The sequence below is a fragment of the Pangasianodon hypophthalmus genome, chromosome 20 (assembly GCF_027358585.1).
Source record: "Pangasianodon hypophthalmus isolate fPanHyp1 chromosome 20, fPanHyp1.pri, whole genome shotgun sequence".
NCBI lineage: Eukaryota > Metazoa > Chordata > Actinopteri > Siluriformes > Pangasiidae > Pangasianodon > Pangasianodon hypophthalmus.
In genome coordinates, this window is record NC_069729.1 from 4,782,070 (window position 1) to 4,809,392 (window position 27,323).

At 38.9% G+C, this 27,323-nt stretch overlaps 1 long non-coding RNA gene across 1 annotated transcript in view; it reads left to right on the forward strand.

Annotated features, from left to right (window-relative positions):
* The window catches only part of LOC117599916 (uncharacterized), a 41,192-nt gene extending 16,847 nt beyond the window's left edge, over window positions 1-24,345 (forward strand). The window contains exons 2-3 of the long non-coding RNA XR_004580245.2: window positions 21,952-22,064; window positions 24,168-24,345. This is a non-coding gene — a long non-coding RNA (uncharacterized LOC117599916). The remainder of the gene's footprint in view (window positions 1-21,951; window positions 22,065-24,167) is intronic.
* Window positions 24,346-27,323: the final 2,978 nt, after the last annotated feature.

A 27,323-nucleotide genomic window follows, 5' to 3' on the forward strand; every position in this document is an offset into this window, starting at 1 on the left:
AAAATTCATTTTTTTACTGACAAAGAAAGAAACCTGAATAGGCCACACACACACACACACACACACTGTCATTGCCTTTTCACTAGATTCCAAACTAAACCCTCAATAGACTTCAGTGTATTTAAAAGTTAGCTGAAAGAATTTGCACACTTTTGTATCAGCATCACTATAGCTCTAGCTTCTATTCTTTTAAAAAAAAATGTACAAAAAAAACGCTTATTATATATATATATATATTATATATTATATTCCAGCCTTTATTTTTTCAAAATGTATTTATCCATTATTTATGTCTCTTATAAGAGACCTTCTCGAGAAAGAAGAAATACATGTACCAAACACAAGAAAAAAATCCACATCAAATCAAGTTAGCTGAATATCATAAAATAATGTAACCATTTCAGTCAATTAAAACTGTAACTGTAAAGGTTTTGTCATACTTCATGCGGAGATGACGGTTAGCTAGCTTCCACAAACAATATGATTGAACAATAATTGTGGAGCAAATGGATGTTGTGCAGAGGCTTTGCTCGGTATGTTGCGTACATGGCAGCTGGGAGAACTCTAATGAACATACTACTTGACAAATCCAGTGATTGGAGCATTCATATACAACGGTCAATGTGATACTGCAGAGAGTATATGAGCTAATAAGTGTGAAGGTGGTTTCATCTTTGTGCAATCCTTGCAGCCATCAAAGAAATTCCCATCCACATGAACAGCATTTTTGAAAACATCTCCATCCACGTGAAAACACTTTGAAAACCACTCACATGGGCTGGAGTGCCAGTGGGCTCCTTGCACTCGGCTATGACGTATTTCCATTTTGATGTTGCGCAAATCTCGTGTATCTGATAGCACTGTTTACATTTGGCAGTACAGCAAGACAGCAGTGCCTTACATTGTCTAATTGTTTTTACAATAAAGTCATAGTGTTGGGCTAGCCTTAGCTCGGGTGTTTGTTTCTAATAATTGCTATTTTCTTACCTTCATAGTTGTATAACATAGTTGTATAACCATGTATAACGAAGCATACAGTCTGATGCCTTTCTCTGGCTTACTAAAAGGGGCTTTGCAAGTGTTCTTACACATATGAGGTTAATTTTGAGGTTCATTTTCAGGAGCCCCTGCAGACACTGCGTCTGCCATTATAGTGGACGAGCCGGAGGCACAAGTGCCATTTTGGTTATAAAGTGTTTGTGCAAGTGGCCCATTAGTTTGCGATAGTATTCCATACTCTCTGTAGATGTGAATATGTCTACATTGTTGTGTGTAGTCTTGAGGAATGGCACGCAAGTAAGAAACTCAATGTACTACTTCAGTGCTCAAAGTGACCTGGCTCATAAGCTGTTATGTTTAAAGAAGAATAATGTTAAGAGCTTACATATTCAATGGAAGAAAAGTGGAAATGTGGGAAAAAACACCAACATCAAAAGCTCATTCGTTCATTCATTCATCTTTAATAACTGCTTTATCCTGGTCAGGAGATGGGTCGGCCAAAAATGACGAACATGAGGATTTATATGTGTGGCCTGACGATGAGGTGAAACTTTTACGTAATGTTACACTTGGGTCTGAAATCTTCGTTCGTAGTGTGGTTCTTCTCAGGGTTTCTTCCTCATATTGTCTCAGGGAGGTTTTCTTTTCCACTGTCACATCTGGCTTGCTCATTGAATTAAACTGAAGTCTCTACATAGGCTTTACAAGTCAGCGTGTCTTTTGTGCAGTTCCATTTCCTCTGCATGGCTGTAATCTGATTTTTATAAAATGTGCTTTGCTTAATATCTAAATCATGTCAAGACAATTAATTTGAATATGAAAATTGGTTAAAGTATGAAAACTGCAATTGTTTTTTTTTTTCACATACTTGTAAGAACCATGGAAATTATGGAAATCATGAAAAAAAAATTTCTTGCAATCTTGGTCACTATTATTGCATCCTAAAATTTAAGATCATGTTTCAGTATGCAAATGTACACCATGTAATCCTGTGAGGGGGAAGTGTTATTAATTAGCATATTCCTAGAATATGGATTTCATGATGTTAGTCATGTTAGCCTTTTTCTGCTGTCTAATGAATTTTTTTTTTGTAGAACTGCTGCATTAAGCCATTTATCATTCAATGTAGCAAAAAATCTATGGTGTTTGGGGGGCTTTAAGATTTATAAAGGCACTATATAAATAGTTTACATATTATTATTGAGAGATGATCTTTTCTGAGTAAACATGAAGCCATGCAGATTGTTATTATTATTTTTCCGCCATGTGTAAGCAGAATCACAAATGCACTGGTTTCTCAGAAGAATTCAGGATATGAGAAGAAGTAAATTACATTTGGGTTCTGTAGGGGAAGTGTTCATTATAACAGTCTGGACACAAATCTCTCAGCTAAGTATTCTCATCTCATAAAAAAATACCATAAAAAATAAGGCAATGCAGTTACCTTGAAGCGATCAGCACAACCCCGGCATTGGAATGATATAGCTTTCAGTTTATGGGACATATTATTACTATTATAACCCTTTGTATCGTTATACAGCAATGTGGTGTTGGTTATAAAATCACTGCATTGGAATAATTATAGGTATCTTTTAGTAATGTGGTTTATGACTTGGTTCTTTACTACAGTATGTGGGTGACATTCTTTGTTTGGCAATAAAAAGTATAATACTCTAATATTACAAATCCCAGGAATATATTCAGCTTTTTAACTATAGCCTAATTTTTTCAAATACTTATCACAAATGGTTTATGAAATACATGTCAAACAGTTGAACTGTATCTCCTTAAACATTAAAAACAAGCATGGTGAAAGGGAAGAAAGCAGCCTCTGGTGAGAAGCAGTGTGTGCCTATTTACAAAGTAATAACAAAGTGTCATGTCAGAATTTAACTGAATTTTACACAGCCCTTATCATTTTATTGCCATTATAATTAATAGTATAGTGTAGTTTGCATCTTTAGCCTATAGCTTTTTTTCCCCGCTGTAGCCTTCTAGCTCAATACAAACCAATGAAGTTGGTTTAAACCATTAATATATGGTTTAGCTAATGGCTAGCTCTCAAGCCTCTATCCAAGGAGATGACTAGCTTCATGTAGAAACTTCATCAAATCATTAAATACACTGGTATGACAGGTTCTTTTTCATAGGTGCCAATAATTTTGCACTGTACAGCCCTGATTTTAGGTCGTGCGCTTGTCTAAGGTATTATGTGGATTAACATATCCAGATGCCTTGTTTAGGAGCAGAAAGTGCCAGAGGTGCCCTGTCCTCTCCAGTGGCTCGCAGATGTGAGTGCCATTTAATCGGGCTGATTGGAGCATCTGGCATGATGCTGTGACTAAAGCGACACCTTCTGACTCAGTCAAACCTGCCAGCAATGTGCCAGGATCGGATAAACAGAGGTGACATTGCCCAGAGAGAAAGACAGAGATGGATCATGGGACATCATACAAAGTTTCTAGTATTGTCTCATACACTATATTACCAGAAGTATTCGGTCACCTGCCTTGACTCACATATGAACTTAAGTGCCATCCCATTCCTAACCCATAGGGTTCAATATGATGTCGGTCCACCTTTTGCAGCTATTACAGCTTCAACTCTTCTGGGAAGGCTGTCCACAAGGTCGAGGAGTGTGTTTATAGGAATTTTTGACCATTCTTCCAAAAGCGCATTGGTGAGGTCACACACTGATGTTGGTCGAGAAGGCCTGGCTCTCAGTCTCCGCTCTAATTCATCCCAAAGGTGTTCTATCGGGTTCAGGTCAGGACTCTGTGCAGGCCAGTCAAGTTCATCCACACCAGACTCTGTCATCCATGTCTTTATGGACCTTGCTTTGTGCACTGGTGCACAGTCATGTTGGAAGAGGAAGGGGCCCGCTCCAAACTGTTCCCACAAGGTTGGGAGCATGGAATTGTCCAAAATGTTTTGGTATCCTGAAGCATTCAAAGTTCCTTTCACTGGAACTAAGGGGCCAAGCCCAACTCCTGAAAAACAACCCCACACCATAATTCCTCCTCCACCAAATTTCACACTCGGCACAATGCAGTCCGAAATGTACCGTTCTCCTGGCAACCTCCAAACCCAGACTCGTCCATCAGATTGCCAGATGGAAAAGCGTGATTCATCACTCCAGAGAACGCGTCTCCACTGCTCTAGAGTCCAGTGGTGGCGTGCTTTACACCACTGCATCCGACGCTTTGCATTGCACTTGGTGATGTGTGGCTTGGATGCAGCTGCTCGGCCATGGAAACCCATTCCATGAAGCTCTCTGCGTACTGTACTTGGGCTAATCTGAAGGTCACATGAAGTTTGGAGCTCTGTAGCAATTGACTGTGAAGAAAGTCGACGACCTCTTTGCACTATGCGCTTCAGCATCCGCTGACCCCTCTCCGTCAGTTTACGTGGCCTACCACTTCGTGGCTGAGTTGCTGTTGTTCCCAAACTCTTCCATTTTGTTATGATAAAGCTGACAGTTGACTGTGGAATATTTGGAGCGAGGAAATTTCACGACTGGATTTGTTGCACAGGTGGCATCCTATGACAGTTCCACGCTGGAATTCACTGAGCTCCTGAGAGCGGCCCATTCTTTCACAAATGTTTGTAAAAACAGTCTGCATGCCTAAGTGCTTGATTTTATACACCTGTGGCCAGGCCAAGTGATTAGGACACCTGATTCTGATCATTTGGATGGGTGACCGAATACTTTTGGTAATATAGTGTATGTAGTGCTCTGATTTATACCACAGCACTGTTAAATTCTCAGTTCTGATTGGTCAGAAGGTGTTGATTAGCTTTATATTAATGCTCTTGCTCTAATGTGTATCTACTATGGACCAAGCTCCACAATCTTCTTTCATCCAGGCCTTGTTCAGGATTTGAGCTGAGATATGACTCAAAGCACCTGCTCTCACTCTGCTCTGGTGGCCCAGTGGGCAGGTGAATGATTAAGTGTGTGTTTTTCTGTTATGTTCATGGATCAACACTTGGTTCTGGTGAAACATCAACAACTAAATGTCAAGATCTTTCTTTTTAAGCACACACTTGTGGGTTGGTGATGTAAAGTGGTGGATAAACACCTTCTGCTGAAGGTAATAGTAGTCTGGAGGCGTGCTCTGATCCGGCACTATGAGGAACACAGGACTGAGGCTGCTTGCATGTGAATTTTGTCAGCACTGGTTTTCTATGAGTTATCATGCACAAGAGAGGGAATTTAGACAGCAACTCTTTTCGTAAGAGACTTTTTTGTGAATACTTGTCATTACTATTGCTAGTTGAAATCTGGAACAATCAGCTACTTTATCTTAAATTAGAGAGAAAATAGAAAAAGTTGTCATGTGAACTTTTTAATGTATAACATATAAGACTTGAAATGAGAACAAGAGTCAAGCAGACGTCTATGTATTTGTTTAGAAAAACTGTACAAATTATACAAAAATTTAAATTATTCCTGTTCAGTCATCAAATCATCAAAACTAAACTAAACTTTAAGCAAACCAGGAAGCCACAGGTAATCCTCTATGTAACAAAAAACACTGGTTATAGAACAAAAGACAGAAGATCATCAAACTAACATCAAGTAATGCACAAGCAAAGTGAGATAAAGGGCTAGACTAGAGAAGGGCCATATATACACAAGGAACACTTGGGACTATTGATGACAAGGTGGGGTAACTAAAGACCTATAGCTGACAAGTTGGAGGCATGACCAAGCCAGGACATGATTAAGACTAGATGTAGAGTGTGAACCAAGACAGGAAGTGACAGTGACACAGTTAGGCAAACCATGACAGAAAGAATCAGAGAAATATGACTTATACCACTCTACTGCAGTACCATTGATCAGTGCATGACTAGTACATGTTTGATTTAGTGAAGAATTACACACGTCTGACATGTCATGCATTGCTTCACAGATCTGTGTCTGGATGTTCCACAAGGTAAGAACTGACCAGCAACTCCTTCTATTAAGTACTTCTTATTCTCAGCAACATGTGATTTAAAATGGAAAATAGAAATCAGTTATTTTCATTTCATTTGCAAATCCTTTGCAGTCACTGACTGGCTAGAGCCCATAGACATCACCAGACGCTGGTTTTCTTCCCTGGTGATGCTCAGCCAGGCCTTTAGTGCAGCTGTCTTCAGTTCCTACTTGTTCTTGGGGAGTTTTGCCTTCAGTTTTTCATCAAGTGAACTGCATGCTCAATTGGATTCAGGTCCAGTGATTGACTTGGCCATAATAGAGCATTCCACTTCTTTGTCTTATAAAAGTCTTGGGTTGCTTTCAACGTATGCTATGGATCATTGTCCATCTGCACTGTGAAACACCATCCAATGAGTTTTGAAGCATTTGGCTGATTTGAGCTGATAATATAGCCCTATACACTTCAGAATTCATCCTGCTGCTTTTGTCAGCAGTCACACCCCCACAGTAAATACAAGGGAACCTTTTCCACATCCAGCCATACACACCCACACATAAAACGTGCTGTAATTCCTACACTGTTCACCCAATTTGGTTTGAGCTCATATATATCATTATTTAATTTCAACACAAACATATTGTGGTACAGGTAAGGACTTAGAACTGAATGAGTTAATTTTAATTTTGTGCTGTACAACTCCAGGGGCTGGCAGAGAGACTTCAGAAAGGATGTGAAGAAAGGACAAAATGTGCCCTGTTGGTTCATTCATAATAACAGCACAACATAATAACAGAGTCATTGGAGACTGCATTGAGATTACATTGAGACTGGCGTCTTCAAGACAACCGGAGAAAAGAGACAAGGCTACAGTGGACCTGATTAGATTGGACACCTTTCTCTCTTTTCCAATTTATTACTGCTCAAATATATCTGAAAGGACACCATTCAATTTAAAGCACACTAAAATGACCTTGTGTCTTTAGAAAGGTACACGTTCACTTCATATTAAACATCTCTGACAGCTATGCAAACAAACTGCATGTCTGTCTCTTCTACTTGGGTATCAAACCTCAAGTTACAACACCACAAACACATGCTCAGGGAGCTACTGGTGCTACAGAAAGCATGTCCTGCTCTGTGTGTGTGTGTGTGTGTGTGTGATAGTCATGGTTTGTGGCTTGGTTTTGGCGAGACAACTGCCTTTTAAAAACACAGCTTTGTATATAAAGATAAAAAGAAAATGAAGTAAAGAAATAGATAAACCCAGCCAGAACTACTTACAACCTTGGTTTAGTGGACAAGGAAACAAGTATGTGTGTGTCTTTGTGTAACAGGCTTGGTTCAGGTGGAATGTTTTACTTATAAGCACATGTGTAGGTGATGTAAAGTAAAAGGTAAACCGCCTTAAAAAAAAAAAAAAAAAAAAACAGCATAAAGCAAACAGTGTGGTTAGTAGGCATTGGTGGCTCAATGGGCAAGACTGCTGGTCACTGTATGTCTGATAGTCACGGTTCAAGGCTTAGCTCAGGTGGCATATTTTCTTTATAAGCACATGTCTGTTTGCGCATAGGTGTTGTAAAGTAAAAGATAAATCCCTAAAAAAAAGATTTGTATCTCAGAAGGTACTGGTGGCTCAGTGGGCTGGGGGTGAGGTCTGGGCTGTCCCTGCAAGCACACAGGATCGAGACTGCCTCTGGTGAGCTGAAGGTGCTGGAACCCAGTGGGGCACTAAATCTGGCAAAGTGAGAGAAAGAGAGTGAAAGCCAGTATGTCCCACCTGGGGCTCCTGGAGAGGTGGAAGGAGGGGTTATGCTGCTCTGGGCCATGTATTTATTGGTTTGTTATTTTACACTATACACACACACACACACACACACACACATACACATACATACATACACCCCTGTTTTCTGCTTACTATGCTGTGCTATATCAGCCATACTGTTTTTTTTATTGTACTAGTTACTTTATTCTACTATCTAACAAGTTACTTAGTATGTTAATAATATAAAGGTGAATTTTATTCCAGATCAGCATAAGCCTCACCCTTCATTCCCAGTCAGGCTTGACCGCAGAAATTTCAGCAGCACACATGTACACACCAGGCCTAACCTGCTGAACCACTAGTACTGATAGATATAAGGCTTTTTTTTTTATTTTGTACTTTTAATTTTTGTACATTTATTAGCATGAAGCAAAATGTGGCCTGAACCAGGAACTTCAGGGTTAAGGGCTGAGCACACTCCCAGAAAGCCACCAAACCTCACAGCAGTTGCTTTGTTTGTTGAAGATTTAGCCTGAATATGGACCAGCCTCCACAACCTTCTTTCATCCAGGCTTTGTTCAGGATTTGAGTTGAGGTGTGACTCAAAGCAGCTCTTTTCACTTTGCTCGGGTGGCTCAATGGGTTGGTGTGTATGTAGTTCAGTATGATAATCATGGTTCAAGGCAGAACTATAAGGAAACCACAAGTCAGGATTTCTGTTTATCTTAAGAATTTTCTTAAGTACACATAGTTGTATGTCTGTCCTGTGAATTGCAGGATAAACAGCCTTTGTCGAAGGTACCAGCGACTGAGTGGTCCAGAAGTGTGCACTAACCAAGCACTATGAGGAACACAGTATCATGAGACCTTGCATGTTTTGTGTTGGTGATGTAAAGTGGAGGATAATCACTTGTTAAATTTATTAGCAGTTCAGTGGTCTGTTGTGCTCTGACCTGGCAATATGAGGACCACACAATTGAGGCTGCTTGCATGTTATCACAAATCAACACTGTATTATTGGGACATTTGCCTTTTGAAATTCAGCAGCATTCATAACCCGGCCTTTCCACTAATCTTCACACCACCCAAGGTCACCTTTTATCACCTTTTAATATTCTAATATAAGAAGGTGAATTAATATTCTAGAGTTTTATAGGACTTTAATCTTCTGATATTTGCTGAATACATCATGTACATGAGGGCAAATTTAGACAGCAACTCTTTTTTAAAAAAAAAAGTGAGTGAGTGTGTAATGTATTTTTATTAGGTTTTGAATATCTGAACAGTTTTAAATTTTGGCAGAAAGACAAGGCAGATTAAGAAAACAGACTAAGTGAAATCATTACCACCTTGATTTCTTCAAATATATTCTTTTTTTTTTTCAAAGTGTATTATTGTTGTATAATGTTATTGAACATATTTTTTTTTCTTCATAATGGCATGCCCTGTCATATTGCATTCCTTTAATAGCCAATATTGCATGATATTACAGATTAATAATTTGACTTCCTGTACAGTTTGGCATCACATATTTATAATGGCTTATTTTTCATTTGGAACATACCAAATGCCTTGGTGGATTCTGTGCTCCAATTGCAAATCTTAGCTTAGCACTGAATCCGTGGCTTAATGTGAAATAATGAGCCGAGAGCCTTTAAAAGTGACTAAAGGAACTGTGAGAGCAGCTGATTTTAAGGTTCACTAATTTGCCCGCCACCTAATCAAAGTCTTACTTATGAATAATTTATTCTGTGGTTAAAATTAGGGACAGCAGAGAAAATTTGTTTCTGTGGTTTACTTTACTTTTAATTAATTCAGAAGCCAAGTTTGCCACTCTGATCATGATTTTTTTTTTTAGATGATTTCATTTATCGGCTCTTGATAAATTCTTAATGTACATAAAATTATATTTCTTTTTTTCTCATGAGGCACCTTTTAGACATGCTGGCAGTCAGTGACATGCAGATTAATCGAACAACATTAGAGTCAGATGAGGAATACAGGCGGTCTCTCCTGGACCCCATTGTAAGTGTTAATTAATTTATGCAAAAAAAATATATATATATATATAAAAAACATATGAGACATCTAGTTGTGACACTGTTCGAGGATTTCTTTGGAGGCATTATGAATACAACTTGCAAACCAGCTTCTTGATTTTTTTTTTTCCTTTTATTGTCGTACTGAGCGATTTTGGTTAAAATATGATGTTTTGTATCCAATAATATTGCACATATGTTGTTTAATAAGTAAACTTAGGATTTTTTTTTAAATGAAAGTCAGCCACTGTCTTTTTCTGCATCTCCTTTTTTCTCTTTCACTTTGACTTTCTTTCTGTCTCTTGCCCTTTCCACATCATCCTCTCTCTCGCTTCGATTTTTCTTTTCACATTTCATGCACTGCACTCCCTCATAAGGTGACTTTAGTCTGCTTGAGCTGTGTATGTGTCCTGTTTTCACTCCATCATGGCCTCTCCTTCATGGAGAAACTTTTCCTTGGTTTCGCTCAGGCAGCACTGGTGCTTAGCGGCGTGTAAATGCCCCTTGGTACCTCGGTCCTGCTCATGCAGCATTTTTGCATGAGTGCTTTTCAATTTCACAAACACTCGTTGCCTTGCTTCAGCCTGATGCCTCTCTAAAACAGAGCAGGGGTATACACATCTACACTCGAACAATCAAAGCTGTGATTACATCTACAGCATGACTTTGCCTTAAATATAATAATCATCAGTAGCAAAAGCCTCAGCGCTCTCTGTTAACAGCATTTCAAAGCAGAACGAGTGGAAAAACAGCTATAGGGTGTATTTTTTAAGGACAGTGACAAATCAGTGAGTTTGAAAGTATTTGATTTGGAAAACTACAGAAATAGGTTTCCCCTTTGCATGTATCTCAACCAGAAGTAAGGTTCTAGCATTTTACATTCTGGTTACCTCGAAAAGTGAAACGTGATTGATCTCAGTTCATGTTAACATTGGTGGGGAAAACGCTCATTCTTAGGTCATTTAAACATTTGAAAACTGAAAATTGTCCACTGTTGTCTGCATAGTCTGTGTAAGCACTCTTCTTTTTTTGACGACAGCAGCCCTGGTTTGTTTCCGGGTCACGGCCCCACTCATGCCCACTCTTCTTGGCATAGGCTCCAGATTCACTGTGAACCTGTCCAGGGTAAAGTAAGTGAATGAGTAAGTGAATATTGTACTTTTGTATTGCCATTTAAACATTTCAAACTTACTTTTTGGGCTGTTTGGCAGAATTCAGGCACAGCAACATCCGATGGGTTTATATACATATATTTAAACATTATTGACAGCAATCAATGACTGCCTCAACTTCTCTTTTGAGTAAACATCTTTTCCCATGTTTTTTCTCCTCAGTACGAAGAAAAAAGTTCTTGTTCCACATTGATAATAGCACATTTTATACATTTATTTCAAGACTTTCTCTATACTAACTACACAAAATGATGCCGCTATATAAAGATGGTACTATCGTGCTAAACGAAGATACATGAATAGATATGACAGAATGATTGAACAGGCCAAACAATGAAAGATAAAAGGGAAACAAGGATTATAAATACAAATGTTTGACATAGGATGCAAACTTTAATGCAGTGCTCTAGTTTGGTCTTATGAGGATTTAACTGAAGAAATAATAAGACATAGGAACAGTTGTCTGTTTATGTGGCATGTTAAATGAAAGGTTGTCAACATGTGTACTCTTTCTTTTTTCTTTTGTACCCCCCTCATATCCCTTCAGAAATATAAATGTATTTATGCTCTTTGTCAGCAGAAGGAAACATGGTCAGAAGGATCAGGCATAGCAGAAGGATAAAAAAAGGAGGAGCGACCTCGAGAGACTGGGCTGTTTGAGAAGCAGTGTAGATTTTAAGACCACTGCAGAGAGATCAGTGTGACTCACAGTTGTGTGATGTCTCTGCATCTGATTTCATGAGTGTCAGCCTCTAGCATACATCTTTCCCTCTATTACAGTATATGTTCTATATTGATGTCCTGTAATCCAGCAAGGGCTGTCAATCCCAAACACCATGAAAGTGTTGATAGAATACATGTGAAAATATAGCACAAAAGATGCAAGAGAATTCCTGGAGTGTTGTAATAATTTTAACTATTTGATTAGGGGACATCATCTGGTGGAACTCAGTCTGGATGCAAACCCAGAAGAGTATTTCATTAGCGCTAGCTCCCTCTCAAAACTGAGATTATCAGCAAAAGGCAAGGATGACTCACAAACTCATGAGGAAGACTCTCCTATACCCATAGCATCCTGATTACTCATTGGCATACTGTATAAAACAGCACTAACTCATTCGGTACTGAGAAATTTGAACTGAACTCCTACCAGTCGAACTCTTATTTTATCATCAAACTGATTCTGTCATCTAGCAAGTTCTTTGACAGGATGACCCACTCACCCGTGCTGACACGTGTTCATCATGGGACCACAGGATCACCGGATCAGATCAGATAGCTGATGATGATGTCTGTCATCTGGGGCATCACAGGGCACGGATGGAAAACATCACTGTCCCACCGGAGTCGCCAAAACTGCAGTAAATCATTCTGGATGACCATCAAAATACTACAGTTTCATCAGAAGTAAGATGACTGAAGAATCAGGAGACCAAGAGTCAGGTTATAGTAACAGACATGGCTTATTGCATGCACAAAGACAACCTGGGTGTCCTATAGTCTAAACAAAAGTTGGACACAGCAGGCTTTTATACTGATGTGTGTGTACAAGAAGACCATATAGATAATGCCCAACACTACGATAGGTGAAAAAGCAAAAGGCTCTAGTCAAAAGTGATAACCTGAAGTGCCACCATGAAAGAAAACTGCTTCGAATTGCATAATTTGTGTCCATAACCAGTTGTTTGCTAATGCCTCATTAGTGGATAAGCATTAAAAAGTAACTATCATTGACAATCATTCATGTTAGCCATGTTTCCAAACTTTCGTAAGGAACTTTATGGAACTGGGCCTTCACAAATCATAGAGCTCATTTTCACTATGGTCTATGATCATTCATCACACATTATTCTTGTCATGCACTAATTGTATCTTGGTAGTCTTTGTACCCATTGGTTTGTACAATTTTGACTTTTTGTCCTTAATTGGCTTTTTGGCAAATGGTTGTCCAGTGGGCCTTTTGCTCCTCTTTTGTATCTGAGGCTTTCTCACTTGGGGTGCTGGCCAATTAACACGTTTAATACAGGGCTCAGGGTTGGCAGGTCTGTTTAGCAGAAGCAGCCAAATAGGCATTCAAAAGCAGACCAATACCACCAAAATATCTAATGTCTCACTCTGCCCCTTCCTTATACCAAGAACAAATAATAGTTCTTTCAGCTAGGTCCAGAAATATTGTCATAAAGAACAGCTGTAAGAATTAATCAACCAATTCCCTGATGCACAACATTATATATTCACAAAGTAACATAGATACTATAACTATAACGTTTAAGAAATAAAACCGCTACATTACCAACCTGAAGTTGATTGTTTTCCGATTCCAGCACATCCTGAAGTCTTTTATTGCTCTTATACTACAGCAGTTTGCTAAAGCTAAAGTTTTTTTAAATTTATTAAAGAATGACACATAATACTTTTTATCTGTTTACAGTTACGTTTGCTATGGTACATCCATGAAACAAGTTTGTTCCTGGTATCACTTATGTTATAGCAGCTCTAAACAGTCATACTCTCGTCAGTCTCTCTTTTCTCTCTCTTGAAGTTAAGACCAAAAAAAAAAAAAATGTTACCAGGAAACAGCAAACTGCAAAGCTGTCTGTCCCGAAGACGTTCTCATGTCTGAAAAGTGAAAGTTACACCTTCACCTCTGTCTGGCACAAAGAGCTGAAACTAGAGACTCCTTCCTAAAACTGATAAATAAACTTTTTTGTGTGAAGTTTGTACTTTAATTCACACAAAAACAATTCACACAAAAACTACTTGTAGTGGTTCCAAGTTCCCTTTTGGGGTAATTTTTGGGTTTGCTCCCTGTCTGTCTCCTTTGAGTAAAATGATGGATATCATATTGTTTATTTTGTGTTATGGTAAATCTAACCCCTGCTCAGATGTATAAATATTAATCTTGAATAAACTCTAATAAAGTTATTCAGCAAGTATAGCTAAATGTCAGTGGCTTTGAATGCAGAGACAAAAATTTAAATAATTCTTGCTAGGAATTAATTCCACTTCTGATGGTCTTGGGAAACAGTCCAGTTTTAGTAATTTTCATATTTTTTATGAAACAATTTCAGGCTAGAATGTGATATGAACCCAATCAAATGCACGCTTGTACAGACAGTGAATTATCCTTAATAATAGCTAAGATGGTCATGACACACTGCTTTTCACGTCAAGTTGAGGCAATTGAAATAGAGTTTGCAATTTGAGACAGAACAGAACATCCTATCACTTCTCTCATGGCAGTGAAAAACCGTATGGTGTTTCAGAAGCGGAAATATGCAAATTGGTACATAATCACAATATTGCAGGATAAGATAACTCCAGGAGTGATCACCGGGGAAACTAATTAACATCCGCTTGCAGATAGATTTATGCTTGCTTTCTTAATTGTGGCCTAACGTTTTAATGAGTGTCTCAACAATGCATAAATAACCCCTGACAGGCTCGAGAATAACATTCCCTTCTTCTCTTTCACTTGTTTCCGAATTGCAAAAGCTCGTCTTTGCCTAGTGTAGACTTTTTCTTTAATCATTGCCTGCTGTTAGAGAAACTACATCGTTAGGGAAGATGTGGCCCCTCTAATTTCCAACTATAACTCACATAAGTCTAAATGCGCTCGCTGAATGCCAAATGTTTCACATGGAGTTTGGCAACCATAGGCTGTGGGAGGCTTGATAAACTTGTACTTGCACAAACAAAAATGTCTTCTCCAGTTCATTGTCACGAAGTGTGATGAAACCAAGATGGCATGATTTGAAGAATTCTTTGGTAATTTTAGTCCAGTGCTGCTCCAATGCCACCGTCTAGCAGTCTATAGGAATCTGGCATTCTAATTGTGACATACTGATTACAGTATCTGTGCAACGTTAAGGAGATGTTATAAATAGCCAAGTGTTGTAGCCTGGTTGGTACTGAATATCTTTTATTTATATGCATTTAAATGCAAACCCATGAAATCAGGTTGTCACTTCTGAGATGTGGGAAAATGCACACCAGCTTTCATCAAGCAAACTTTGAAAGTCTGTAATGTTAAAGCATCATTTAAAAAGTTTAAAGCCCCAGCCAGAATGTTTTTTGAATCACTTCTTTCTGGGGCAGTTCAATTTGTCCTAGCTATATTTCTCATAACAAATGGATGGCAGGAGCTATGCCATCTTGATTTGTCCATCCTGAGTGACATTTTCATCAGATTTATTCAGCTTTTTGTGGGTGCAAGGATATATTAATCAAAGTGGATGATGTTTTGCTTTAAAAAACCTCTTAACTCAAGCCTTTGGAGTGGGGCAAATGTCATCCTTTGTCAAACAATATATGTGTGTGCACTGTATATTGATCTGAGATAATTTTGTTGCCAAAAAGTAAGACAAAAAGTTTCCGTTGTCTTTTTTTCCGTGAGGAAGATGAAATGATAATAAAAATTCATAATCGTTCCTGATGTCGCCATCTTTAACTGGCGCTAGTGCGTTCCTCCCCCTACTTTGCATGTGATGCAATTTTCTTTGTCAGTCTTCCGCAACACGCCCACTATTTGCTAAATCAGAGCCTCACGTTTTCTTTACTCCATTGCTCATTGTAGCTGTGTTTTGCATTACAGACGTTGCATTCTTGGGTTCATTTAGTCAAAACTAAGTCCAGATCAGCTGCCAAAATGAAGTGTCACAGCAACCCCTCCCTGCCGTCTCCTGAGTACTAGCCTAGTTCCCTCATTCACTTCTGGTTTACTTCCTGGTCCAAGTATATATAAACTTGTGCATTCCTCTGCGAAGTCTTACCAATCATTCTGTGTTAAGCAAAATTTGTGCGCTGTTATTCATTCTTGTTTCTAAGACCTTGCTATGTTCCTTGATATTGTCTTTGGATTGCTCTTTGTGTACTGATCATTGCCTGCTCGACTTGATGGAGCTGTTGCAGTTGCTCTGGAACCTATCCTGGGAACACTGACAGGGGTGAGATAGGAATACACCCTGGATGGGATGCCAGTCCACCTCTGGGCATCATGTACACACATTCACATCCTTGTTTACACCTGGGGTAATAATTATAGCCAATCCACCTACTGCCATGTTTTTGGGAGGTGGGACGTGGGAAATGGGACTACCTTGAAGAAACCCACATGGACATGTGATGAACATGTGAAACTCCAAACAGACAGCAAACCAAACTCAGGATTGAGCTAATCACCCTAGAGCTTTGAAGTGGCAAGGGTGGCACTGCTCCCTGTTGGAGGATGCGCACTCAATAAAAATTTATCTACAGAGTCTTGCCAATCATTCTGTGTTATGTAAATGTCATGCATTATTATTTTTGGTTGTTTATGTGACCTTGCCTTGGTCCTTGATATCATCTTTGGGTTGCCTTTTGTGCACCAACTATTGCCTGTCTGACTTCACTGAGATGTTAGATAATTCATTTACCCATCTTCAGTGCACGCTTTATCCTTGTCCACTGTCACTTTATCACCGGTATCCGGGAAAATCCTAACATCACGCAAGCCCTTGCAATGCTTATTTTCCACTTGTTCTCTTTATGTTTTACATTTAGTCATTTTGCAGGTGCTTTTATACAATGTGAATAATAATTCAGCTAAGCAGATTAAGGCTAAGGGCATTATTCAAGGTAGTGGCTTGGTGTTGCCAAGATTTGAACTCACAACCTTGCAATCATCGGCCCAGAGTCTTAACTGTTTAGCCTTCACTATCCTCCAGTTCACGTTACACTGATTTAATAATTGGAGAAGCTTGTCACCCATCTGTGCCTTTGGTGACGGCCCACAGTATGAAAGGTGAGTGAACATTCAGCACACGTTAAAACAGCTTTTACATTGTGATCGCCTCTTTTAATTGCCCTCGCACCAGAGACCCCGGGGCCTCGATTTCCTCCTGACTTTTATTTAATGTGCCATTAGTGCTAATGAACCCTCCACTCATGGAGACGTAGGACACACTGTGAAATCGCCTACCACGTCTGATCCCCAGCCCAGGCGGGAAGCACATTCTTATCAGGCCACAGAGCTCGCAATCACCCAAGTGTGGAAAATAATAAAGTTAAAGGGAAAAGTGTGCTTTGAGACAATATAGTGCCAGCACATTTGGTGGTTAGATGAAGGCCAATGTGTCTGACCTGTTTCTTTTTTAAGAAGTGTAAATATTCTACCAAGTTTGGTATGTGAAAAAATGTTATCCCTATTTCATTAGTCTATCCCTTTTAGTACGGCAGCACCTCCAGCCACCAGTTTTGACAAGGTGAAGTCTTTTTTGCTTTTTAACTGGGCACAACTGATATGTACTGTGTAGATATTCCCGCTGCTCTCCCACTTAATCGTATGAGTTACTAAATGGACATTTCATTAGTTTGAAGGCCATTACTGAACTTGCTGCCACTCACAGATGCTTCATTGATTCACAGGAGTTCCTTTGACCTGACTCTCAAGAACTCTCCATATTTTGCAATAATGAAATCATTCTTCAGAGTCAGTTAGTTGATGAAATGGCTTCACCAAGACCTTTAAAACTTTCATTATCTTTTAGACCTGCAGTGCAGCCCGGAAAGTCATAATGTCTTCTCTAATGACTACGGGCAGAGGCAGTCTTCATGCTATTGAAATGCCTTGCACAATCCATTTAGTAGCTACTTTGATCCGAAACTACATTTCCCACGCTTCTTTGCTCTTTACCCTCTCGCAGTGAGGTCAGGGCCACTTGGCTATTAACCTGTAGCAGAGATACAGACCAGTTTAAGCACTGAGTTGAATGGAAAACTGCAATACTTCTTTTTGTAGAGACTTGTGCAATCCAGATTGGAGATTAGTGTATAGCATAAGTGTGCACTTAAAGCAAAGAGGTGTAGAGGATGAAAGGGCAGATGAAATGCATATGCTATGATTCCATTCAGAGCAGTGCAGTTGATTGGTAACTCAAGGCAATTTTTTTCTCATTGAAAATGGATATAAAGTCAAAGTTCAGAAGTTCAGTTAACTTTAATTAATGGATTGGTTTCTTAAGGGTTCTTTACTGTTTCCTCTGGAGTGACAAAGTGAAGAACAGTTCCAGATTTAACCCTTTTTTAAAAATATATAGTTTGTCTTCCACTGTTATATTGTCTTCCATTTTAGAAGACAATTAATAAATGAAAAAAGCATCAATAATAACTGCTCAAAGTCATTGAGCCTCTTAGAAAATAGGTTTCTATAAGGGTTCATTGGATAGTTAAGGGTTGTTATCTTCTGAAATGGGTTCTTCTTGGTACCTTTAGGTGAACAAACAGTTGTGGGCTTCTACACAGAACCTTTAAGGCTACACTAAATTGTCCTAGGTGTGAATGAGTGTGTGAATGGTGCCCTGCGATGGATTCAGGCTGTGTCTCTGTCTCACACCCAGGGTTCTCAGGATTGGCTCCGTATCCACCATGACCAGAATAAAGCATTTATTGAAGATAAATGAATGATAAATGAAACATAGGTCTTTTTTTTTTTCATAACTAGTTGTCCATAGTATTTGGAACAAATAGCAAATAATGACTGCCCAAAGTCTTTGACCCTCTTACAAAAAGACTTTCTTAAAGTTTCATTGGATATTTAATGGTTTTTGTCTTCCTAAATGGCTTCATCTTTCTGAAAACGAGACACTCTGTTGTAGGTTCTCTACAGACCCTTCAAGGTCTTCCCCAGAGTGACAAACTGGAGAACCATTAAAAAAACTGGATTCTTAGAAAAGGGGTTTCTTAAGGTGTTCACTGGATACTTCTTTTTTTTTTTTTTTTAAACTTTTTAACTTTTTTTGTTTGAACCTCTATCTTAAATGGAAACACTAAATTGTAGGGTTCTATATAGACCCTTGGAGAGGTTTCTTGATTTGCGTAGGAGTGGAAAAGGGTTTCTGTGGTGCATTAAGTTAGCATATAATGAACAGAACTTGCAGGTGTGAAAGCATGTTAAGAAAAGAACTGAGCAGCCAATTATCTAATTATGAGCTCTAAAATGATGCAGTGCAAGAAAAGATGTGAAATCTGTATAGACAATTATAGATATAAACAACATCTGTTCTTTAACATGTGCACATAGTTTGCAGTGCATGGCTGAAATAATAAGTCCTCAAGTTACACATTCACACTCACACATGACTAATTTTTATGGCTATTGGAATGATCCTGCTTGACTAGTGCCTTCCATAAACTAGTATCGAAATGGATTGATATGTGCATGTCCGTCCCTTTGGTGCCTCTCCACCCTACTGAGTGCAGGCTGTTAAAAAATCTGCTGAAGGTGAAGGTTAATTGGAAAGCATTTCTCTGAACATAGCATGCTCCAAAGTCTGAATACTCCAAATTTCCCTCCAACTGTCATACATCGGACTTTGGATGGATGCCTGTGTGTTTACTGAGGAATTCTCACCAACCCAGCTTTTCACCATGCCAGATCTTTAGAGATATGTCTTCAAAAACACATTTAAAAAACCTTTTAGCTTTTCACTGTCTTGCCTAATGGGCAAGTGGTACATAAATCTTATGAAAATGGAGATTACAAACTTGGAAGCAGGATGAAATTCTTTATGCAGCTGCTATATTGGCAGAGCAAGGCTCTCTAAACTCATCTGAACTGAGAGAATTTTTGCTAATCTCTAGATTTTATTAAATAGATGATTAAAACTTCAGCCGACACCCGACATGGCTTTCAGACATTTTTGGATTTATCGTGGTTCACATGTATTCACCTGAGATATTAAGGGAGTCAGAAAATAAGATTAAAGGTGAATAAATTGGGATCTAGAAGATCCACAAAAAGATGATGATCACGCCACAATTTAAAAGACTGAAGCAATGATTTGCAGAGCTAAAACCTTCTCGCATAAGCCTCGTGAATATTTCAGTCCTATTGGGCTATTCTATTTAATTCTTGGATTATTCACACATGAAATATCCAAAAGTTTTGTTAAATAGTTCAAACCACCTCACAGGCAAAGTACAACTGAGCAAGTGAGAAGTGGCATATTAAACAAAGAAGAAACAAACTTTGATCTTGTTGGGGAAAGTCTGAAGCAAATACAGAAGTACTCGACACACTTGATGGCATATGGATTTATTGAAATGTATCACCTCTCCTGAAAAGGCCCTGCAGCACACAAGCTTATCCTACGCTCTCTGAAATCCATATCATATTATACGTAATGGAGAGGGAGGCCAGGCCTACAGTGGGGGCGGCAAGCTGAAGACATTATTCAAATCTAACAGCAGGTGCGTGTGTGTGTGTGAAAGTGAGACAGTGTGTATGCGTGTGTATTGGAGATAGACAATGAGCTCAGTATTTGCTGCTCATTTGGATTTGGAGGACCACTACGGAGTGGTTTGAAGTGTTTTTTTTTCCTCTTTGCATATGCACTATGCAAATCTTTGCGCACACTCTTCATTTCCCACCTGCAGCGCTCTAATTTACTCAGTGAAGTTATAGTTCTTATATTAGCACTGATTTCAAATTAAGATGAGTATTCCATATTACCATTTGGTATTAAAAAAACACTTCCACAGGGCAATTGCTGTCATTAAGAATAACTCATCTGAGTGCAACAAATCGAATCAAGGAATAAATTGAAAATCACAAATCTTGGACAAGATTTTGTTTTGTAGAGGATGCACAGCTGCAAGCTGATGTTTACAAATCACAAGAAATAAGTTTAATCTCAGCTACTTATTCTCAATTAATTAGTCAGTTATTTTGCAAATTATATACATGCAAGTTTAATATCCATAATGATCAGATTGGTACATGATTTTAAAATCACCTCATCAACTGAGTACACCAATTGATTGGAATATTCAACAAACATGCAACAATATACGATATACAACCCATACACACACACCCATACACACACAAGAAACAACCTGAGTGCTATTATTGATAAATAGTCAGTGACACGTTGCTGTGATGGGAAGCAGAAGACCGTTACCACTCTAAAGTCAAATATTTTCACGCCATAATTTTTTTAATTTATTGTTTTGTGCAAACAAGTTCGTTCCTGTTATCACTTACATTTTAACAGCTATATCCTTTTTCTTGAGGTTAATATCACATCTCCAAGAAACCACAAAGCCCTCCATCCTGAACTTTCCCCGCGTCGTTAAGATTAAAATTACAGCTTTACCTCTGACTGTTATAAAGTGCCGACACTGGAGACTCCTTCCATAAATAATAAGTAAACGTCTCCTCAGAGAAAATGTCACCATATCAACAATTATTCATGTTTTGCTTTGTTAAATAACATGCTTTTTTGATTGTTATTATTATTATTCCTAGACCCTGTGAAGTCGCTGTGAATTAGCTGTTACTATTGAAACAAAAAAGTGTATTCAAATGAGCGCATTACTATAAACCTTGCAGCCAGAACTACTGTCAGAGCTGCTGTTGTAGAAAATAAATCAACAACTGCTAACCAATCAGAATTGAGAACAGCGCATAGTAAATACTGAGTACTGTACTGATAAGATCCTGTGGGTCTATTTTCTTTTCCATAATTGAAACACACATGCAGCACTAATTCCTGTAACGATACAATATTTATTTCAGGACTATGATGATTGTTCTTGACCTACAGCTCTGTTCACTCATCCCAGTTTCCCAAAGACAATAGATGAGGGGACACCTGACTCTTTTTTAATGTGTGTACATTTTCTTACATCTTTTAATGTCCTATAAGGGTTAAAAGGGTCAAACGGAGGGAAGAGATTTCATTTTGCACATTAGAGATGCTAAAGTAGTTTTGCAGCCAGGTAAAATTTTGGCAATTATAACAGATGATTAGAGTTTATAGAGCTTCTAAAAATTATGAATAGATTGTAACACATTATCTGCTAGGTTATGCGCTTGACTTGAAACATTTGACAAGGTCTTTTGCAAAACATTATATGCTTATTGTGTATACACGTGTGAGGAAAATAATTACATTCCCCAGATTAGTCATTGAAGCTGGCAAATATAACACACACACACACACACACACACACACACACAAAAATGAACCCACACTGTTGTTCATTATGCACTTCCTGTTTCATAGGGATCTACCACAGACTGTGGCCATCATACCCAGCCTCATCTTCTCTTTCCTCTCCATAATCTGTGGTTAGAGTCAGGATTGTGTGGCCATCTGCCTTCGACTGCAAATAGCGTGTAAGTTCTGTTTGACCGTGAGGAAGATGCCACACTTAATATTGCTCTGGCATCAGGATTCCTACTCAGTGCCAGAGCTCATTAGCACACCACCGGCTCGGCTCAAATGCTGAATTACTGCCTACATCTTCTCAATTCACTAGGATTCCTCTGAAATAGTAGCAAAACAATACATGCGCTTTGCACCTGTGTGCAACGTTCTACGAGTTATTGCTTCACATCACACCAATTTTGTGTTAAAAGCACATTCTGAAGTGTTTTATTCCTCTTACACCACAGCTTCTTTGCCAACATTAATGGCACATCATACGTTTTATCCATTTACAGCTACATTTTATGTCGTGCAACATTTTTTGAAATTTCCTGCTATCACTTGCATAATAGCAGCTGTGAACAGTAATTCCCTCACCAGCCTCTATTTTTTCCCTTTCTTTAATTTAATAAGACAAAAAATGCAACTCGTAATGTTTCTGAGAAACAGTAAAGTCCATCTGACACATGGTTGACACTGGAGGGAGATGCCTTTTAAGTAAATGTCTCCTCACAGAAAACTTCACCATATCAACTGCATGTTATTTAAATCCGTTTATGTGGAGAATCTAGCATACAAATCCCTGTCTAAGTAACTGGAGAAATGATAATGTATTAGTAAGAATGATTATCATTAACCAGGGGTGCTCACACTTTTATCACAAGGGATCTACTTTCTCATATTATTATGGTAAGATCCACCATGTAAAATATGCACATACACTATAAATTTGAGCGAGTTTGAGAAATTATTTTGAGAGATGTTGTTTTTATTCAAATAATGTTCGTGGTCGAACGTCAGCAGTGGACAGAGAGGAGGCGGGTTGAACCGGCAGGTAATGCGTGATGATTCTCACCTGTGTCTTACGCACGCGCACACACACACCCACACACTGCGAAGTGTGAACATTAACGTAATGGAGCCAAAGCTGTGAGTCCGGGACGTTTCAGTTGAGTTGTTTTGGGTTTGTTGAGTATTTGAAAGTGCGCTGAAACATGCAGACTGAATAAACGCAAGCCCGGAGCTCAGCTAAAATTCCACCTGTCTTCCTGAGTCTTCCGGCACACTCTTACACACTATTAAGAAGATCGACCAATGGTTGTCTTGCAATTGACTGGTCGATCGCGAACAATGTGATGAGCACCCTGGCATAAACCTTTGTGTTACAGCACAAAGGCAGAAGTCAGTAGTGCTGCGGTAGATACACTATATGGTGAAAAATGTACACCTGACCATCACAGCCATATGTGGTTCTTCCCCAAACTGTTGCCACAAAGTGGGAAGCACAGTAATGTCTAGAATGTACAGGTATGCTGTAGCATTAAGATTTCCCCTCACTCCAACTAACCTGTTCCAGCATGACAATGCCCCTGCGCACAAAGCGAGCTCCATAAAGCCATGATTTCCCAAGGTTGGTTTTGAACAATCTGAGTGGCCTGCAAGGAGCCATGACCTCAACCCCAGGGAACACTGACTGCATCCCAGGCCTTCCTGCCCGACATCAGTGCTCTTGTGGCTGAATGAGCACAAATCTAGAGGAATTCCTTCCCAGATTAGTGGAGGTTATTATAACAGTAAAGTGGGGCTAAATCTGGAATGGACGAAGGACTTTGGTCTAAAACATCCTACCTAATTTTTACCATATCAGAGATGGAATGCAATATTCATTAATTGTATTCAAAGTAACTTCTACGGTGGATGCACCTAACAAAATGGGCAATGACTGCAGCTATCTGAAGTACAGCACATTATAATTATATTAACTAAAATAATAATTTAACCTATAAATTATTTCTCAGTATATGTTTGCTTGAAAAGAGTGCTCCAACTCTGAAGTACTTGTTGCATGTCCTCCGTGTACATTTTGACATTTTCAATGACACACTCAGGAGTACCAGAGATAGCACTCCTATTTTGGATTTTTGGATTCGGAAAAAATTCTGAATAATGCAGAAACAGTGTGCAGTACAGTTCTTACACCATCAACACTTCTGTTCAGAGTTTCAGTGTTTAAAGATATCCAAACAGAAGTTTGCTTTGTTTAGTAATCATGAATCCTTTTGCTTTTCCAGATGCCCACTTCCCTACTTCCCTCATTGATGCCTGCTATGGATTTCGGCATCGTTATTGCATCATTTTATGCTTTCTGTACACCTGCCGCTTTCTTAGCTGTAACTGGCAAACGACAATGACAGGGGCGAAGCCTGCATTCATGCGCCGCTGACCTGAAATCGCTGCCTTTCTGCAATAATGAGGTGCTCTGGAAAACCAAATGTACTGCAATAATGGCAATTTGCAAGCTGCTTATTTGTATTATTAAATTCCAGACGTGCTTGAATATCTTGCCCTGTCTATTATTATTAGGTTTGTTATGCTAATAACACCAGGACCAATTAAGCCGGCTCATTTCCATTCAAATTCTTTCTCAGCAAAAGCCACAATATTTCCTCATACAGCACACCAGTGACAGCTGTCAGAAAATATACATGAATAAGAATAAAAAGCCCTTGAGCTGGAAAGCGTCATTATAATGAATGACCAAAGCATTCCAACAATAACTCCCTGTTTCTGTCATGTATGTGGAATTTTTGAGAAGCAAAAGAATTATTTAAGCAGTAAAATAGTCATTAAGGTGAAGAATTTTTTAAATAAATTCTGAAACTAAACAATCAAACTGACAAATATTAGTGACTCGCAGTAGTAGCGGTGCATATGTTAACCCAAATGGCATGCACATTTGCTCATACACCCTTAGCGGCACTTCCTAACTAGGATGACACGAGTCTAGTGACTTCGGTGGCTCGATGTTAGCATTAGCATACACCAAAACACTTTTCACCAAGCACATTATGTATAAAAAAATATTAAAAAAAGAAAAAACCTCTAACACAATAATGTCCTGCCAGTCATCCTCCATCTGGTCGATTCCTATTTCAGACTACTTCAGATAGATATCAGATGCAGTGGAGTGTCGAGAGCCAGGAACAAGCAAAGCTGCCCCATAAAAAGTGATGCTCAGGTACTTTTAAGAGAGATTGCCAGCCTTGGCTTGTTACCCCCCACACCCCTCAGCCCCCACCCCAAAGACCAGACCAGAGCAGAGGGGAAGACACTTATGATTGGAGTCACACATGAGAGGTGATCGAGGGAGTCTCATCTGCCGAACAACCTGAAGAGGCCACAAGGTCTGATAGCAAATGAGTGGGCCATTTTCCAATCAACCCAAAGTCAGGCTGAAGTGGAGACCTGGCAGAGACTGAAGGGTTCTGCTTTCTGCCCAAGATGGCTCAATGCAGACATCTAAAATATTCACTGGTGATGTTTCCTAAAAATAAAGTGAGATATATACATATATATATATATATACAAAAAATGGGATTTAGACAGTAGGTATTATACAGGTCAAACATGGTCTCAGGATTGTGCAGTTTGAAGAATCTACATTAGTCTACTCATAAAAAGTTTTAATGAAAAAGTATTAATGTTTGCATAACTGGAAGACAATTCTCATGCATGAAACAAATCTTCAGAATTTGAGATCAGGAAGTTCACTTTACTCTTCTGGGAGTCTCTTTGAAATCCGAACTTGCCATGGCTACCAGGAACCTTTAGTGCATGCAAAAATCTTATTTACATATTGTTTATTCCCCCGACTTTTCACATGATATAATTCACCCAATTATTTTTTTGCAAATCACCAGCAACACACCCATTATTTGTGTGTACAGTTTATCGCAGGGTCAGGGTAACTCATTACTAATGAGTGAAGTGTTACTGTGTGGTTACTTAAAAAATATTTACAACATTTGGGAAAGAAAATTAATGGGGAATATTTGGCATCACTTGCAACATTATAAAAAAGATATCTCTAAATAAAGCTGGACTTGGATCCATCTCTACTCTCAGGTCTCATCACAGATGTGAAACGGTATTTATTTAAAGAAGCAAATGGAGTTTGTAAAAAAAAAAAAAAAAAAAAAAAAAATGTACCGTCTTCTTCTAGATATACAGTATATGTCCAAATGTTTGTGTAAACCTGACCATCACACCCATACTTGCTTTTTAAACATATTATTCCACATTTAGTCCCTCTTTGCTGTTATTATAACCTCCACTCTCCTGGGAAGGGTTTTCTATAGATTTTGGAGTGTGGCTGTGGAGATTAGGAAGAGCATTAGTGAGGTCAGGCACTGATGTTGGATGAGGAGATCTGGGGTGCAGTCGGCGTTACAGTTCATCCCAAAGGTGATCAGTGGGGTTGAGGTCAGGGCTCTGTGCAGGACACTCGAGTTCTTCTACACCAACCTTGGCAACCCATGACTTCGTAGAGCTCACTTTCTGCACAGGGCATTGTCATGCTGGAACTGGTTTGGACCTCTTAGTTCCAGTGAAGGAAAATTGTAATGATACATCATACAAAGACATTCTAGACAATTGTGTTCTTCCAACTTTGTGGCAAAAGTTTGGGGAACAACCATATACGCATGTAATGGTCAAGTGTCTGCAAATTTTTGTATGATTGATTGGCCTGGAAAACTCATCAGATGTATTCTGGAAAACAGCCCAAAAAAAGAGGATAAATCTGATTTTGGCCAAAACTGGGTTTTTCAGTTTCAGTTCAAAAGTATCAAATGTCAAAATTTCACCTTGTGAAATATGTTTCCAGGCTCCCACACATATTTTAACCCATCTGATCTTAAATATACATGCGTTTGCTAAAATGTTGGTAGACTTTTGATGTGAGTCAAATCCAAAAGGTCAGTACTTGCGCTCTCTTCCACTCATCAATTCTGATAAATGGCTCCTTGTAACCAGACATGTTCATATACAGGCATTTGAAATATGTCTCCGGAGGGACACCTGAATCTGGAGCCTTCTGGTCAAAATCAATTCCAGTGTGCACAAAGAAAGACAAAAGTCCCCAGAGAAAAAGTGCCATGATATAAATGACAGGTGATGAGCAAGTTTCTGTCTGAACATGACAGATGAGTTAACGCCAGGAGACCTCCATGACAGCTGCTCAAACACGTGTGGGTGGGGGGGGCAGGGGGACTTTACACAAGGGAATAAATGGGCTGAACCACCTCTAGATTGAATTTGCTCCAAAGATCGACAACCTGCAGAAACAGAGGAAGGTTTTGGTGGTCATGGGTGGGTGTGCATCTCTAATATGAAGCCTGTCACAAATTATTAAAGAAATGTGCGTGTAATATTTACACTTGTATCTA